This window comes from Neovison vison, chromosome X (genome assembly GCF_020171115.1).
Source record: "Neovison vison isolate M4711 chromosome X, ASM_NN_V1, whole genome shotgun sequence".
In the NCBI taxonomy this organism is placed as follows: Eukaryota; Metazoa; Chordata; class Mammalia; order Carnivora; family Mustelidae; genus Neogale; species Neogale vison.
Window position 1 is genome coordinate 7,200,551 of NC_058105.1, and position 16,815 is coordinate 7,217,365.

A 16,815-nucleotide genomic window follows, 5' to 3' on the forward strand; every position below is an offset into this window, starting at 1 on the left:
ACAAAATTGACAAACTTCTAGGCAGACTTACCAAGAAAAAAAGAGAAAGAACTCAAACATAATCGCAAATGACAAAGGAGAAATAATAAATACCACCACAGAAATAAATATAATAAAAAGCTACATGCCAACAAATTGGACAGCCTAGAAGAAATGGTTGAATTCCTAGAAACATAAACTACCAAAACTTAAAAAGGAGGAAATAGAAAACTTGAACAGACTGATAGCCAGCAAAGAAATTAAATCAGTAATCAAACAACTCCCAACAAACAAAAGCCTAGGACCAGATGGCTTCTCAGGCAGACTCTACCAAACATTTAAAGATTTAATATCTGTATTTCTTAAACTATTGCAAAATACAGAAAAGCAAAGAAAACTTCTAAATTCATTTCATGAAGCCAGCATTACCCTAACACCAAACCCAGATAAGGACATCACTAAAAAAGAGAACTACAGGCCAATATCCCTGATCAACACACAGGCAAAAATCCTCAACAAAACACTAGCAAACTTAATTCAAAAATACATTAAAGGGGCGCCTGGGTGGCTCAGTGGATTAGGCCGCTGCCTTCAGCTCAGGTCATGATCTCAGGGTCCTGGGATCGAGCCCCGCATTGGGCTCTCTGCTCAGCAGGGAGCCTGCTTCCCCCCTCTCTCTCTGACTGCCTCTCTGCCTACTTGTGATCTCTCTCTCTGTCAAATAAATAAATAAAAAATATTTAAAAAAATACATTAAAAGGGGCCCCTGGGTGGCTCAGTGGGTTAAAGTCTCTGCCTTCAGCTCAGGTCGTGATCCTAGGGTCCTGGAATCGAGCCCCACATCGGGCTCTCTTCTCAGCAGGAGCCTGCTTCCCCCTCTCTCTCTGCCTGCCTCTCTGCCTACTTGTGATCTCTGTCTGTCAAATAAATAAATAAAATCTTTAAAAAATTACATTAAAAAATTATTCACCGTGATCGTGGGGGATTTATTCCTGGGCTGCAAGGGTGATTCAATATTCATGAAACAATCAATGTGATACATCACATTAATACAAAAAAGGATAAGAACCACATGATCATTTCAATTGATGCATAAAGAGCATTTGAAAAAGTACATCATTCATGGAAAAAACCCTCAACACAATAGGTTTAGAGGGAACATACCCCAACATAATAAAGGCCATCTATGAAAAACTCAATGCTAACATCACCCTTAATGGGGAAGACTGAAAGCTTTTCCCAGAAGGTCAGGAACAAGACAAAGATGTCCACTCTTTAAAAAAAAAAGATGTCCACTCTCACCACTTTAATGCACCATAGTACTAGAATTCCTAGCCACAGCAGATAACAAAAAGAAATAAAAGGAATCCAGATTGGTAAGGAAGTAGTAGAACGTTCACTATTTGCAGGTGACATGATTCTCCATATAGAAAACCCTAAAGACTCCACCAAAAAACTGCTAGAACTGGTAGATGATTCGGTAAAGTTGCAGGATATAAAATCCATCTAGAGAAATCTACTGTATTTCTATATACCAATAATGAGACAGCAGAAGGAGAAATTAAGAACACAATCCCATTCATAATTGCACCCAAAATATTAAGATACCTAAGAATAAACTCAACTAAAGAGGTGAAAGACATACACTCTGAAAACTATAAAACACTGATAAAAGAAATTGAAGATGACACAAAAGTATGGAAAGACATTCAATGCTTATAAATGCAAGAACAAATATTGTTAAAATGTCTATATTACCCAAAACATCTACAGATTGAATGTAATCCCTATCAAAATACCAACAGCATTTTTCAGAGAACTAGAATAAACCTTAAAATCTGTATGGGAGCACAAAAGACTGAATAGCCACAGCAATGTTGAAAAAGAAAAGCAGAGATATGATGAGTACTAGGTGTTATATGAATCATTGAACACTGCATCAAAAACTAATGATGGACCATATGTTGGCTAATTGAACACAATAAAGAAAAGAAAAAAAAAAGAAAAGATGGAGGATTCACAGTGCAGACTTCAACTTATATTACAAAGTTATAATGATCAAAACAATATGGTACTGGCATAAAAATAGTCACATAGATCAATAGAACAGAATAGAAAATCCAGAAATGAATCTACAAATATCTGGTCAATTAATCTTCAACAAAGCAGGAAAGAATATCCAATGGAAAAAAGATGGTCTCTTCAACAGTGTGTTGGAACACACACTAGTGTTTCCAACACAATAGTGTTGGAAAAACTGGACAGCCACACACAAAAGAATGAAACTGGACCACTTTCTTACATCATACACAAAAATAAATTCATAATGGATAAAAGACCTAAATTTGAGACCTGAAGTCATTAAAATCCTAGAGGAGAGGGCAGGCAGTAACTTCTCTGATATCAGCCTTAGCAATTTTTTCCAGATATGTGTCCTGAGGCAAGGGAAACAAAAGCAAAACTAAACTATTGGGACTACATCAAAATACAAAATTTCTGCACAGCAAAGGAAATGATCAACAAAACTAAAAGGCAATCTACAGAATGGGAGAAGACATTTGTAAATGACATATCTGATAAAGGGTATCCAAAATATATGAAGAACTTATAAAACTCGGCACCAAAAAAAAAAAAAAATCCAATTAACAAATGGGCAGAAGACATGAACAGACATTGCTCCAAAGAAGATATCCAGATGGCCAACAAGACACATGAAAAGATAATCATTATCACTTACCATTAGGGAAATGTAAATCAAAACTACAATGAGCTAACACCTCACACCTGTCAGAATAGCTAAAATCAACAACACAAGAAACAACAGGTGTTTGTGAAGATGTAGTGAAAGGGGAACCTTCTTGCACTGTTGGAGGGAATGCAAACTGGTGCAGCCACTCTGGAAAACAGTATGGAGTTTCCTCATACAGTTAAAAATAGAACTACTCTATGATCCAGCATTTGCAATACTGGGTATATACCCAAAGAATACAAAAACATTAATTCAAAGGGATACATGCATCCCTATGTTTATAGGAGCATTATTCACAATAGCCAAGATATGGAAGCAGCCCAAATGTCCATGGACTGATGAATAGATAAATAAGATGGTGTGTGTGTGTGTGTGTGTGTGTATCTCTCTCTCTCTCTCTCTCTCTCTCTCTATATATATATATATATTTCCATTTGTATTATTTCTGATGAATACATGTAAGTTTTTTCCCACCCAAATTAGATAAGTGTTTAAATTGATTTTTTTTCAGGAGCAGAGTAGCGCAGCAGAAGTGTGCTGGGCTCATAAATTGATTTTTTTTTCATTTTATTGCTTATATTTATTTAATCCTTCCAAAATTTTATATTATATATAAATTATATATATATGTATATATATATATATATAGAGAGAGAGAGAGAGAGAGAGCCATATATATGTATACATATATATCTCTATATATAGAGGGAGAGATATCTATATATCTATATTATATATGGATATAGATATCTCTCTCTATAGAGATATCTATAGAGAGAGATATCTATATCCATATATATGTATACATACACACACACACACACACACACACACAACATAGATAGAGAGATAGAGATAGAGATAGTTAGAGAGATAGGAATATTATTCAGTCATAAAAAATGAAACCTTGACATTTACAATAACATGGATGGAACTAGAGAGTATAATGCTAAGCAAAATAAGTCAAAGAAAGACAAATACCATATAATTTCATTAATATGTGTAATTTAAAAAACATAACACATGAGCAAAGGGAAGAAAGAGAGAGATAAAGAAACAGACTCAATTATAGGGAAGAAACTGATGGTCACCAGAGGGGAGGTGGGCAGGGGATGGGTGAAATAGGTGAAGGGGATTGAAGAATACACTTTTGATGAGCACCAAGTGATGTATGGAACTGGTGAATTACTGTATTGTACACCTGAAATCAATATAATAGTGTATGTTAACTATCCTGGAATTAAATAAAAACTTAAAAGAAAAAGAAGCAAGTGTGAGCGGCTCCAGGCTTTGTGTTCTGGAAGGATGTAAACAGAAGTAAAGCTGAGCTAAACATCCGAAAGTAAAGTTTATCTGTAATGTTTTATTTACTTCATTAAATACATCTGAAGCAAAAATGACAAAATGCTAACACTTGTTCATTCTGAGCAGTATGTACATACTTATTTGTTCATTTTATTAGACGTTTCTCTGAGTTTCTGAATATTTTAAAGTCTTCAAAATTAAAAATGAGAAATAAGAAATGATGAATTTCTAATAAATTTGAGCAAAATGAAAAAAATAGAAATTAAAATTATAAATAGCAATTTCCCTGTATACCAGCCATAATAAATTAGCAAAAATAATGATAGAAATATCCCCTTCACAAATTAAAAGCATAACATAAATTTTACCATTATACACTCTATACAAATAGACATATAGAGGGTCAGATTCCACACAGCTGGTAAATAGAAGAGTTGAGGTAATAAAAATTATTTTAAAGTTACAAAAGTATTAAACTAGGACATAAAGAGTCAGGGTACAAAATATGGAAATTAGATAAATTCCAAAGAGAATCTACTATATATAACAATTTATGCATATTAAATGTAGCATCACAGAACAGTTGGAAAGGATTAATTATTCAATATCTGTTATTGTGAAAAATTGAAAGGGAAAACAATTTAGAAAATTACCTCATACCACACACCAAAAAAAATTTTGGAAGGATTAAACAAATATAAGCAATAAAAATGAAAAAAAAATCCATTTAAACACTTATTTAATTTGGGTGGGAAAAAACTTACATGTATTCATCAGAAATAATACAAATGGAAAGATAAATGTAGTTACATAAATGTTCATTTGTGCATAAAAGTTCACTTAAAACACAAACATGGGAAGTATTTTCCACATATACCACAGAAGAAAGGTATAATGTCTATTAAATGTATACATTGATCATAAAAATGAACAAAAAACATATAAGTTATCAATGGAAAAATTATACAGGCCATGGATGTATGTTCATAGGAAGGGAATAAAAGTGACCAAGAAACCTGAGACAATATTTATGGTCAATATAGTAAAAGAAACATTAAAACAGTAAGATACCATTTAGCTTCTATTATACTGGCAGATTTTAAAAGAATGACGATAGCCAGTTTTGGTATAGGTGTATAAACAGAAATTGTCCATCTTATACAGTGAGACAACTTCATACATATACCGAGCCTTTAAAAATTTAATCCTCAGGTCCAATAATGTCTCTTATAAAAACCCATCTTAAGAAAATCATTTATTCAACAAATATCTAGTAAAGATCTACAATGTATCATGCATTGCTCTAGGTACTGGGTGATACAATAGTGAATACAAAGTAAAAAAAAAAAAATCTGTGCTCAAGGGGCTTACATTTTAATACAAAGATCCAGATAATAAATTAGAAAATATATCAACTATTAGGTTATGATACCGATCAGGGAGAAAAAATAAAGCAAGAAAAGAGGAAAGTGAGTGTGGAGAAGCGTTTGCATATTTATGGATAATTGTTTTAGAGACCATATGGAGGTAATATTTGAACAAAGACCTAAAAGAGATGAGGTTCAAAGAAGCAAAGGTTTATGCATAAAGGTACTATGGACTCTGAAAAACAATCTGAGGGGTTTGAAGTGGCGGGGGTTGGGAGGTCGGGGTACCAGGTGGTGGGTATTATAGAGGGCACGGATTGCATAGAGCACTGAGTGTGGTGCAAAAATAATGAATACTGTTATGCTGAAAATAAATAAAGAATAAATTTTAAAAGGTATACATTTCAGGGCTATTCATGATAACTTAAATTAAAAATAATTTAAATGACTAATACAGGATTGTTAAATAATTAAAGTAGGTACAAATTGTACAACTGAAAATTATGAAGCCATTAAAATTGTCTGAAGGCTGGTGAATGACACAGTGAAATAGTTACAGTACAATACCCATGGAGAAACCAGATTTGAAATAGTACATGTAATATATGATCCCAGTTATGTAAACATGGAAACACATCTGGGAGGAAGCCAAGCAAGTTGTCTTTGGATAAGGTATTGAGAGGTGATTTGTGTTTTCTCTCCATTTTTTTAAAAATTTTCTATTATGAGGCTGTTTCATTTTATGAATAGAAAAAAATAGAAATAAATATTACAGTCTTAAGGAAGATTAATAAATATACAAAATTTTTTAAATGGTGGTGCTAATCAGCCATGCCTAGAATACCAGGTCCAGCTTTGGATATTATGTGTTAAGGGTGATACTGAAAACTTCAGCATCTCCTATAGAAGATACTCAAAATATATGCCATATGAGCTTAAGAACTGGGAATATATGGACTGGAGAAAAGATAAAAAGAACAAACTATCTTTAAGCTTTTGAATGGCTAATTACAGGGCAAAGAAATAGACATTAGTATTCCTGTTGCTCCAAGGAGCAACCCATAGGTTGGATTCAAAAGATAGATTTCAGGTCAGTATGAAGAAGAATTTGTTAACAATCACAGTTATCAGGTGGTATTAAACAACCTTTCCTGTAACTATTCACACTGAAAATAAATGACCATATGTACTGGTTGATAAGACTACCATTATATGATTGGTAAGGACCCTGCTATTTCTGAGCTCCTCTTGCACTATTTAAAAAAGTTATTTTATGTTATGATCACTTACATAATTCCACCCCCATCCACCTCCCCTTCCCTTCAAAAAAATCTATGCAATTCTTGATTCATTTTATGAAATCATTTTTAAACAGAAAAGGGTATCCTTCAAAATATACATCCTGGAGATTTTTATTCTTCATTCTGTGTATAGTGAGGAGACATTGTGTACAAACATCAATACCTTTAAAATGTTTTAAGTATAAAAATGTTTTTCTATTAGCAACCAATATTTCCCTTTACCATAGATCTTCCCCCTAGGAACAGACTGTCTGGACCACTACATTTCAGAACATGAGATAATCACCTTGCCTCTGCTCCACAGTATCCTGCATCATTTTCTTTGCAGTGCCCTTAGTTCATTTTAAAACCAGCAGTGGTGAAAATATCACCTAGTACTCAGAGTTACTACAGATTTCAGAACACAGTCAGTTCTTTTCTTAACTTTCAGAACAGTGATGGTTTGAGCAATCTCAGGAATAGAACAAGGAAAGGGCATTCCTGTGATCTCTTCTAAGCCCTATGAATACTTCCACCAAAATTAGCAACCTTCAGAATTCCATATAAAATCCCTAGTGTTCCTTAAACAAGTGACTGAGCCTGAACAACCAGCACAGGACCATGAGAATGGAGTAAAGAATAGAGCATAAACTATAGAATCTTTCAGCGAGGTCTAGTCCAACCTTCCTCATTTTACAGTTATAGAAACAGAAGCTCAAACAAGTTACTTGTTACAAGAAACTAAGTCAGCATCCAAACCAAAACTAGAATCTAGACTAGGCTATCTGAAATCTCATTTTCAGAGAGACTTAATATCCTATTCTCCATATTTTTTTTTTTCTTACCAAGTGTATCTTTCTCGAACTTGTTGAATGGGGAGAATGAAGATCTGGGAAGAGTGCTGACTCATTGAGAATTTCAGTTAAGCAACATGACATATAACCTGGTTTCAAATAAGCCCATGCTTGGGATGCCTGGGTGGCTCAGTTGGTTAAGTGGCTGCCTTGGGTTCAGGCTATGATCCCAGGGTCTTGGGATCATACCTCACATTGGACTCCCTACTCAGCGGAGGGCCTGCTTCTCCCTCTCCCTCTGCCTGACGCTCTGACTACATGTGCTCTCTTTCTGTCAAATAAATAAAAAAAAATCTTTTAAAAAAATAAGCCTGTGCTTTTGTGGACATGAGACTAGAGGGAATCTTACCTTTCCTTACAGCATTATCATCTGCCAAACAACAGCAAAATGGATATGATCATCCAGTCTTTTTGTAAGCACTGTGAGTATCATAATGGGGAGAACTATTAGAAACTAGGTATTGTTTGTCAGTACACAGTGCTGCTGAAAAGTCTAGTAATGGTAACCATGCCTTCCTTCTTAAAGCAATCTATTTTCCTCTATATACTAATCACAACATACAACTATGTAATTCAATAGTTTGTAGAATAATGTCTATCTCACTGTCTGAACCATGAACCTAAAGGTGGCAACAACCATAGTTGTTTTGCTCACCATTACATTCTCCATGTTTGGTAAATGGAATATACTCAATAAACGTTTGCCCAACTAATGGATGAGACCTCTTTATTCTTGGCTCTTTCATAATACTGCATTCTCAAACATTACTTCCACACACCTTTCTTCTCCTCTGTAGCCTTCACACAATCTCATCTTTGTTTTCCCATAGCCTAAAGCATATGCATTCCCCAAATAAGAGATCTTTGGATCCCTTCTTTCCACTTTAAGTACCGCCTCTATATCAATGACTCAAATCACTCTCTCAAATTGACTTATTTTGAGAGCTCCAATTCCACATTTCTTTCACCTGTACCCAATACTTTTTGCTGGGCTGTGGGACCTCAGTCAAATCAAGTGATTCCCCATATCAGGATCAGTTAGCTCATCCTTAAGATAAAGGTGTTGCCTCTCTACTGCCTATAAAAGAAAGCTCTAATTCTCCACGCCAGCATTTAATATTATTTACAGCCAAGCTCTCTACTTATTTTGCCAAATATTTCTTACATACTTTTACCATACATTTGACTGCAACATCACTAAGCTCCTCACTGTTCCTAATAATGTCCTCTGCTCTTCTGGCCTCTTCCTAGAACACCAAAGTGTACCTCCAAAGTTTGATTAACCTTTGAAGACCAGTTCAAACACTATATTTCTGGGAAGCTGCCTTTGATCTCTTTGCATGTCCTTCTTTTATGTGTGTGGATTACGTCCTCCTAAAATTATAGTTGTTTGTATATTTCTTCTCTCTCTTACTTGACTCTGTCATCTTGGACAGTAGAGGCTACTCCTAAATCAGCCTGTATCTCCCACATCGCCTTTTGTTCATAGCACTTAGTAATGTTATACTAAATGGATTCATTTTAGGCTCTACCAGTCATCCGCTTAAAAAGCCTTTAATCAGTCCCTGTGTTTCTGGAATAAACAACATCCTTACAATGGTCACTTCAGCTACACCAGCTTTTTCTCAATTTCTTAAATTCACTATGCATCTCAAGGCCCTCATGCATGCTCTTCTCTTCATCTACAAAACTGCTCCTCCCTCACCAGTTTTGTGACCATTGTATTATTATGATTTAGGATTTATTATATATTATAACCCTCCCACTCCCATGTCTCTACTCATCCTTAATATCACTTCCGCAAGGAAGCTTTCCTTAAACCTCACACTAGATCAGTTTTTTCTGTTATATACCTTCATAGCCCCACCCTCATCCTTTTTCTTCATAGCATTTATTACTGGCTGAAATAACTGTTGTGTGAGTATCTGATTTATGGCCTCTTCCCCATCAAACTGTAAGATCCTCGTGAGCAAAGGCCATGTCCTATCTGCATGGCCTTGTATTATCTGCATGATGCTTTACCACATCATTAAATAAATGTTGGACTACTGAATTGATGAACAATTGATTTAAAAGTAAAAACTTGGGACTTAGAACATATAATTCCTTTTTTTCAAGATTTTATTTATTTATTTGACAGACAGAGATCACAAGCAGGCACAGAGGCAGGCAGAGAGGAGGAAGCAGGCTCCCCGCTAAGCAGAGAGCCCGATGCAGGGCTCGATCCCTGGACCCTGGGATCATGACCTGAGCCAAAAGTAGAGGCTTTAAACCACTGAGCCACCTAGGGGCCCCAGGACATATAATTCCTTTAAAATAAAAATTGGGATTCCAGATAAATTGGCCTTATATTCACCATTAGAAATTTATAAAACAGGATAAATACTGTCTCACAAATGCTGGAAGGAAACCAAAATTACCTATTATTTAATGAATGTGTGGCTCCAAAATGCATTATACCAAGTGACTTGGTCATTCACTTAATAAACATTTATTAAACACCTACTATATGCCACACACTAGGATAGTGGCTGATACTACAATAAATTGAAGTGACAATTTACTTGCTTGGAATATATAATCTAAGAGGTGCATTTATAAAAGCTTTAAAAAAACCCTTTATGACAGTCACAACAAGTGATGTTACTTTGTAAGGATATTAAGTTCTTTGTCAAAGGAGACATTTAAACTGATGGTGAAAAATCCTTTGGCAAAAATGACTTTGAAATTATAACTGGGCCAAATCTGGGCCTCTTAAATTCCTAGTAGCCTAGACTAGTGCTGTTCAAAGTGTGGTCTATGAATTAATGCCTATCTGCAAACTATTATTGCCAGGCAGTAATGACCTAGGAGCAGAAATGAAAATAATCACTTATGAAATATTATAGCAATTTAAAAAAATTTTACATCTGTTGAATCTAGTAATAAAAATGTGAGTTTATATTTTGTTTTTTCTTTCCTTTTCTAATAATTCATAATGTATTTTACTAAAGTAACAGTCTGCGATAGATTGGAAAATTTTTAAAAACTGGTCTTTGGGGGCACCTGGGTGGCTCAGTGGGTTAAGCCGCTGCCTTTAGCTCAGGTCATGATCTCAGGGTCCTGGAATCGAGCCCCGAGCCCCGCATTGGGCTCTCTGCTCAGCAGGGAGCCTGCTTCCTCCTCTCTTTCTGCCTGCCTCTCTGCCTGCTTGTGATCTCTCTGTGTCAAATAAATAAATAAAATCTTTAAAAAAAAAACTGGTCTTTGAACAAGGTAGTTTGAAAAGCACTGAAACAACAGATTCAAGATTACCTGGTAATTTGCTAAAATGAAAAATCTTAGGCTGTACCCCCAGACCCTCTGAGTCTGAATTAGCATTTTAACAAGATGCCCAGGAGATTCTTTTGCACATTAAATTTGGAGAAACACTGGCCTAGATGATTTCTGAAGCCCTTACAAACCTCAGAGTTTATAATTTACTTCAGATAGAGAATTACAGAGCTGAAAGATCCTTGGTGATACAATCTACCTCATCATCATTTTTAGATGGAAAAACTGAGTCCCATGGACGGGGCACTCGGGTGTCCAAGGTAACTGACAAATTAGCAGAGCTAGGAATAAAACTCAAATTCCTTAACACCCAGGTCAGTTCCCCACTCTAACACACTGGGGCTCACTCCTACTCCACCCAGTCTCCCTCTGCACCATCCCCTCAGTGATGTCATTGTTTCTGAGATACTTTCTGATCAAAGAATTTATCCTTTTACCTTCCACATACTACGTGAACCTTGAATCACCACTATTTCAAGTGTCTCCTTTATAATTGCCATAAATCCTTGTTGCTCAAATCTCACATGCCTATTTTCTGACTGCTATTTGGACATTCTGGAGCTTCAGAAGAACTATCACTAACTGATTTCTGGTTTGTTTGGTTGTGTTTTTTTTTGGGGGGGGGGGAGAGCTTCTTTGTTTCCATGAGTCCATTTGATACCAAATAGCAAGATTTTCCAAGGAAGAAAACATACACTATCAAGGCTGCTTTAAAAAAGCTCAGTATCCTGGTTTGTGACTGACAAATGAGAATGGGATACTGGTCATATTAATAAAAGTCTAGCTTCCAAAATGAGACAAACAATGATCCTTTACTTGTGATCTTGTCAGACCTGAGGCTTTGAGGAGAGAGGTATGACTATTGTCTTCAACTGCCTGATGAGCTATTATTAAGAAGAAGCAAATTTGTTGCAGTTAGTCCCAAAGAAGCAAGGAATACAAGTTACAGGGAGACAGACCTTGGCTTATAATGGGTATTACTTTCTGGCAATCAGAATTGCTCAAATATTAAAAAAATCCATCTAATGAGTTCTCTGTCATTGCAGAGAGATCAAGTGAAAATTAGTCAATGAATTGAATGCTTAGGATAAATTGAAGAACTGGGTGGAGAAGTAAAGCTTAATGACCTACCAGGTCTAAGTTTTAATATTCTAAAATTTTCAGGACCAGGTGACTCTAGCTCTCAGAAAATAAGAGCAAGATTTGGTCTGGAAAAAAAAGCAGTCTTTTGGTGGATATGAGATGGATGAGGTTATGACAGTAAAAAAGTCAACTCTTTCCAGATAGCCTTTTCAAAGGAAAGCAGGCTGGCCAAGGAAAGCCTTTTGGGCAGCTTCTCCAGGAAACCCAAATGAGGCTTGGTTCCACAATGGCCAGCCACTATGCCATACTCTAAATTCCTATTTCTCTACACGAAGGCTAGGCTACTACTTTTTTTTTTTTTTTTTTTTTTTTTTTTTTTGCCAAGAGTACCCTTCCTATCACACCTACACTTGCCTAACCAACAAAGGTACAAATTTTTTTTCCCAAGGAGACAGTAGTGCTTAATGGTCAAGACCATGCATTCTAGATTAAGTTGCCCATGTTTTAATTCCCAACTGGGACATGTAATTACTCTGCAACCTTGGACAGTTACTTAACCTCTCTGTGCTTCAGTTTCCTCATCAGTAAACCAAGGATAATACTAGTACCTGCTTCATAGTGTTGGTGTAAGAATACATATTAAACCCTCAACCTAAGATCCAAAACATACAAGGCACTAAACAATGGTAGCAATTAGTATTTTTGATGTAATAATTACTACCATGGACACGGCAATGTTACTAACTCAAAAACTCCCATCAAGCAACCAGATCCCTTCTCCTACCAGTTCAGAGGGGGTATACTACAACATCTTCAGACAGTCCTTGCATAGCTCCAGACATCCAGAACCTGCTGATCCTCAACAAACCATGCAATTCACAGCAGGAATCCTGGCTTATCATCCTGCTCTAAATCCAAAAGCCACCCCTCCCCCAGTCCTCCTGCCTATGCCATCCTCAGCCACAGAGGACCAGCAAGCTGGGAAACCAATTCCACACAAACCATCAGGTGTTTCTTCCTTCTCAAGGACACAGCTGGACTTATACCATGCCTGCCAGTGGGATAGGGTAGGGTATCTGAATCCCTTTCTAGCTTGTCTGTTCAACTACCTAGGATGGGGAGTGGGCAGGCAATGGGGCTTCCCATGGGGAAACAAGAGAGGTCCCTCAAGTTTGTAAAGGAACTCTGGCCCAACCTCACAATAAACCCCTTAAAGGAAGGGGGGGGTCTCAAGCTGCTTTCAAAAGAAGCAGTTATTTACAACTTTCCACTCAGTTGCATCTGGGAAAGGGAAAAGGGCTGCATGGTATTCTCCTTATTTCTTGATTTCAGCAATGAGAAACAGCTGCAGAGAAAGAGTTAAAGGAGGAAGGAAGCTCCAGCCATTACCCCATCCCCGTGCCTAGGGCTGTCTGGGGGGTCATGACTGTGCTGTCTGCTCCAGCTAGGGAACACTGGGTGGCTTTCTGCAGCAGCTGCCTGGCCCCCTAAGCAATTTGCAAGGTCAAGGCTGACCTGTTTCCAAAAAGGAACAAAACAATTCACTGACAATGAAGCAAATCGCGCATACACCACATCACAACCCCCTCCCCAAATCAGGTTTTACCTCAGTGCCTCCCTGCCCAGATGCCAACTCTGGGCTTCCACCAGCCCCACTGGGAAACCCAGGATAGCATCACAGCTGCAGAGCATGTCTCGCCTCCCCGGCCAACCCAAGGAGACTCTCAGTACGGGGGAGAGATGCTATCGCTAAAGGAGACTTCAGCTTGGGGGAGGGGGAAGGAGGGACATCTATGTTCCTTACCAAGAGCCACAGTCACTTCCCCGAGGCCGAGAGAAGAGAAGGATGAATGAAATGAAACAAGTTGGAGATTAAGTCCTCACAGAGCTCGGCTTCCTCTTCTCTTTCTCTGGGTCTCTCTCCTGGTCCCTCTCTCGTCTCTCTGGTTTGCTCGCTAGCTTGCGCGCGCTCACGCTCTCCTCTCCCTCTCTCTCCTCCCCCTCTCCCTCTCTCTTTCTCCCGCCTCTCCCTATCTCTTCTCTCTTCCCTCCTCCCCTCCCCCTTTGCTGGCTTTAGATTCACCATTCCCTGGTGCTGAGCACGCGGCTGTGCTGGGGCTCTGGAATACAGTGCTGCAAGGTTTTGGATCTGTGGTTGTTTTAGGAAAGACTAAAGTAGTATTTTATTATTTAAGATTTCCAGCAGAGAAATAGAGGGAAGCTCAGAGGGAAGGGGAGGAGCAGAGGAAGCAAGAGGAACGGAAAGAGAGCAAAAGGGTAAGAGCAGTGAATAGGAGGATAAAGGAAGTATGGATTACCATGCTGATGTGTGATGCTGGCTAGCTGCTCCAAGACAGAAAATAAGTGGTCTATCTCCCTTACATCCCTATGGGTGTGTCTTCTTAGCTCAGGCTCCAAATAAAGGTTTCACAATCCTGTTTGTTCACATTCCATCTCTGAGGACAGTAATGAGCTAAAAAATAATTACATCAAAGAGTTTGTCATTCCCCCTCCACTAAAAAGAAAGTGTTCAGCCACATTGATTCCCTAATGACCTAACTGCCACCTCCACCCCCCACAAAGTAGAAGTGTGAACCCAGTTCAGAACTGTCAATTGGAGCTTCCCTCCAGCCAAAAGAGACAAACAGCAGAACCACAATACTCCTTTTCAAAAACCTCAGAAAGGAATATAGGTATAGGTAAGTGTGTGAGCTCACAGGTGAGTTTGCACATGGGAAAATAGGACAGAGAAGAGATTAGTTAAAATATAAAACAATTGTATTCCCATTGGGGTAAAAAAAAATAACTGAGCAAAGTACAGTAACAATGAAATAGAGGGTAAAGAGACCTAGGCTAAGGATACAATAAAGGAACTTGGGTTTGAGTCCTACCTCTCAAACTTGCTCCACTGCACCTTTGACAAGTTACCTCTTTAATCTGGCTCTCATAGTATGTCCAATGGCAAAATGAATGGTGATAGACTCTTCAAGACCTAACAATCTAGGCTCTAAGACAGGAAAAATTCCAGGTGACAAGAAAATTAATCTGTTGATAGTGAAAAATACACTACCAAATTTCAAAGCTTCTCCAAAGATGGGTCGCCAGATGAGACCTCCAAATCACACTGACATGACATTCCATTTTGAATGTTTTAAGGGCAATATGAATATGAGCATATGTGTTCCTATTCTACATACTATGTTTAGCATAAAAATACTGGCCTCAATGCATATACAGTGACTCAGACATGGTAGGCATTTAAAATTTTTTCCCAAGGTGGGCTATTTTTATCCCCCTACCCCAAATTCCCAATACTCTACACATGTCCAGTAAGGAATATGTGCTCCACTTCAACCCATATATTGAGTGTAGAGATAGGGATCCATAGGCTCACAGTCACTGAGCTAAAAGTACCCAGATAGATAACCATCTCATTATGCAGAAAGAGAAAGAGGCTTGCAGAAAAAATATAGCTCACACAATCTCATAGTGAATCAGTGATAAAATCAAGACCAGCACCTAGTCTGCTGATCCCAGACATAGTATTTTTGTCTGCCAAAGCAACAGGTAAGCTTTACATAAAGCAAGTGTATTTGTTTGCATAGATGTCTGTTGGATTTAATGGATTAGCAAAATGGCAAACAGAAATATACGTACTGGTATAAAGTTGTTGTGTTATTTTTGAGGTCTGCCATAACAAATTACAATAAACTTGGTGACTTAAAACCACAAAAATATATTGTCTTAGCTCTGGAAGCCATCTGAAGTCTGGTATGAAAGTGCTGGCAAGGCCAATCTTCCCCCAAAGGCTCTAGAGAAATTTCCCTTGCTTTTTCCAGCTTCTGGTAGCTTCTGGCATTCCTTGGCTTATAGAAGAATCACTCTAATCCCTGCCTCAATCTTCAAATTATCTTCTCTTCAGTATCTCTGTAGGACCAAATTTCCCCACTTTTTTTGTTTTAAAGACACCAGCCATTAGATTTGGGCCCACTCTAAATCCAGAATGATTTTACCTTGAGATCTTTAATTACTTCTGCAAGCATCACACATCCAAATTAAATTACACCTTAGGTGCTTGATGGACATAAATTTAGGGGAGATGTTATTCAACCCACACAGTGGCCACCTTTTATTTTTGTGAAATAAAGATACTAACAAATAAACCACCTATGGGATCATCATTTTTTTAATTTTTAATTTTTTATAAACATATATTTTTGTCCCCAGGGGTACAGGTCTGTGAATCGCCAGGTTTACACACTTCACAGCACTCACCATAGCACATACCCTCCCCAATGTCCATAACCCTACCCCCCTTCTCCCAACCCCCCTCCCCCCAGCAACCCACAGTTTGTTTTGTGAGATTAAGAATCACTTACGGTTTGTCTCCCTCCCAATCCCATCTTGTTTCATTTATTCTTCTCCTACCCACTTAAGCCCCCATGTTGCATCACCACTTCCTCATATCAGGGAGATCATATGATAGTTGTCTTTCTCCGCTTGACTTATTTCGCTAAGCATGATACACTTTAGTTCCATCCATGTTGTCGCAAATGGCAAGATTTCATTTCTTTTGATGGCTGCATACTATCAACAGATGAATGGATCAAGAAGATGTGGTATATATACACAATGGGATCATCATTTTTAAAGAAAAGATATTTTAATACAAATAAGCTAGATAAAGATATTCTCATAATAAAAACTATTCTTTAAATTATACAATATTAGCTCCTTGCAAAATTAATAGCATTTTCATAAGTGTTCTCAGTTCACCGCAAACCACAGAAAAACTTTACTAGGAGCACTTCTAGTAATGATAAAGCAGTTTTTATCAAGCCAATACTGCTGAAGATAATAATAAATTCTAGACAAAAATAAGCAAA

At 37.4% G+C, this 16,815-nt stretch overlaps 1 protein-coding gene across 2 annotated transcripts in view; it reads right to left on the reverse strand.

Moving 5' to 3' along the window:
- Positions 1–13,902, reverse strand: part of GABRA3 (gamma-aminobutyric acid type A receptor subunit alpha3) — a 408,152-nt gene extending 394,250 nt beyond the window's left edge. The window contains exon 1 of one of the 2 annotated variants that reach the window (XM_044235314.1): positions 13,734–13,902. The gene's annotated coding sequence lies outside the window, so the exon portion shown is untranslated. Of the gene's footprint in view, positions 1–13,535; positions 13,604–13,733 lie in introns of those variants that run through there. The other variant, XM_044235313.1, reaches the window with a different exon arrangement.
- Between the last annotated feature and the right edge of the window lie 2,913 nt (positions 13,903–16,815).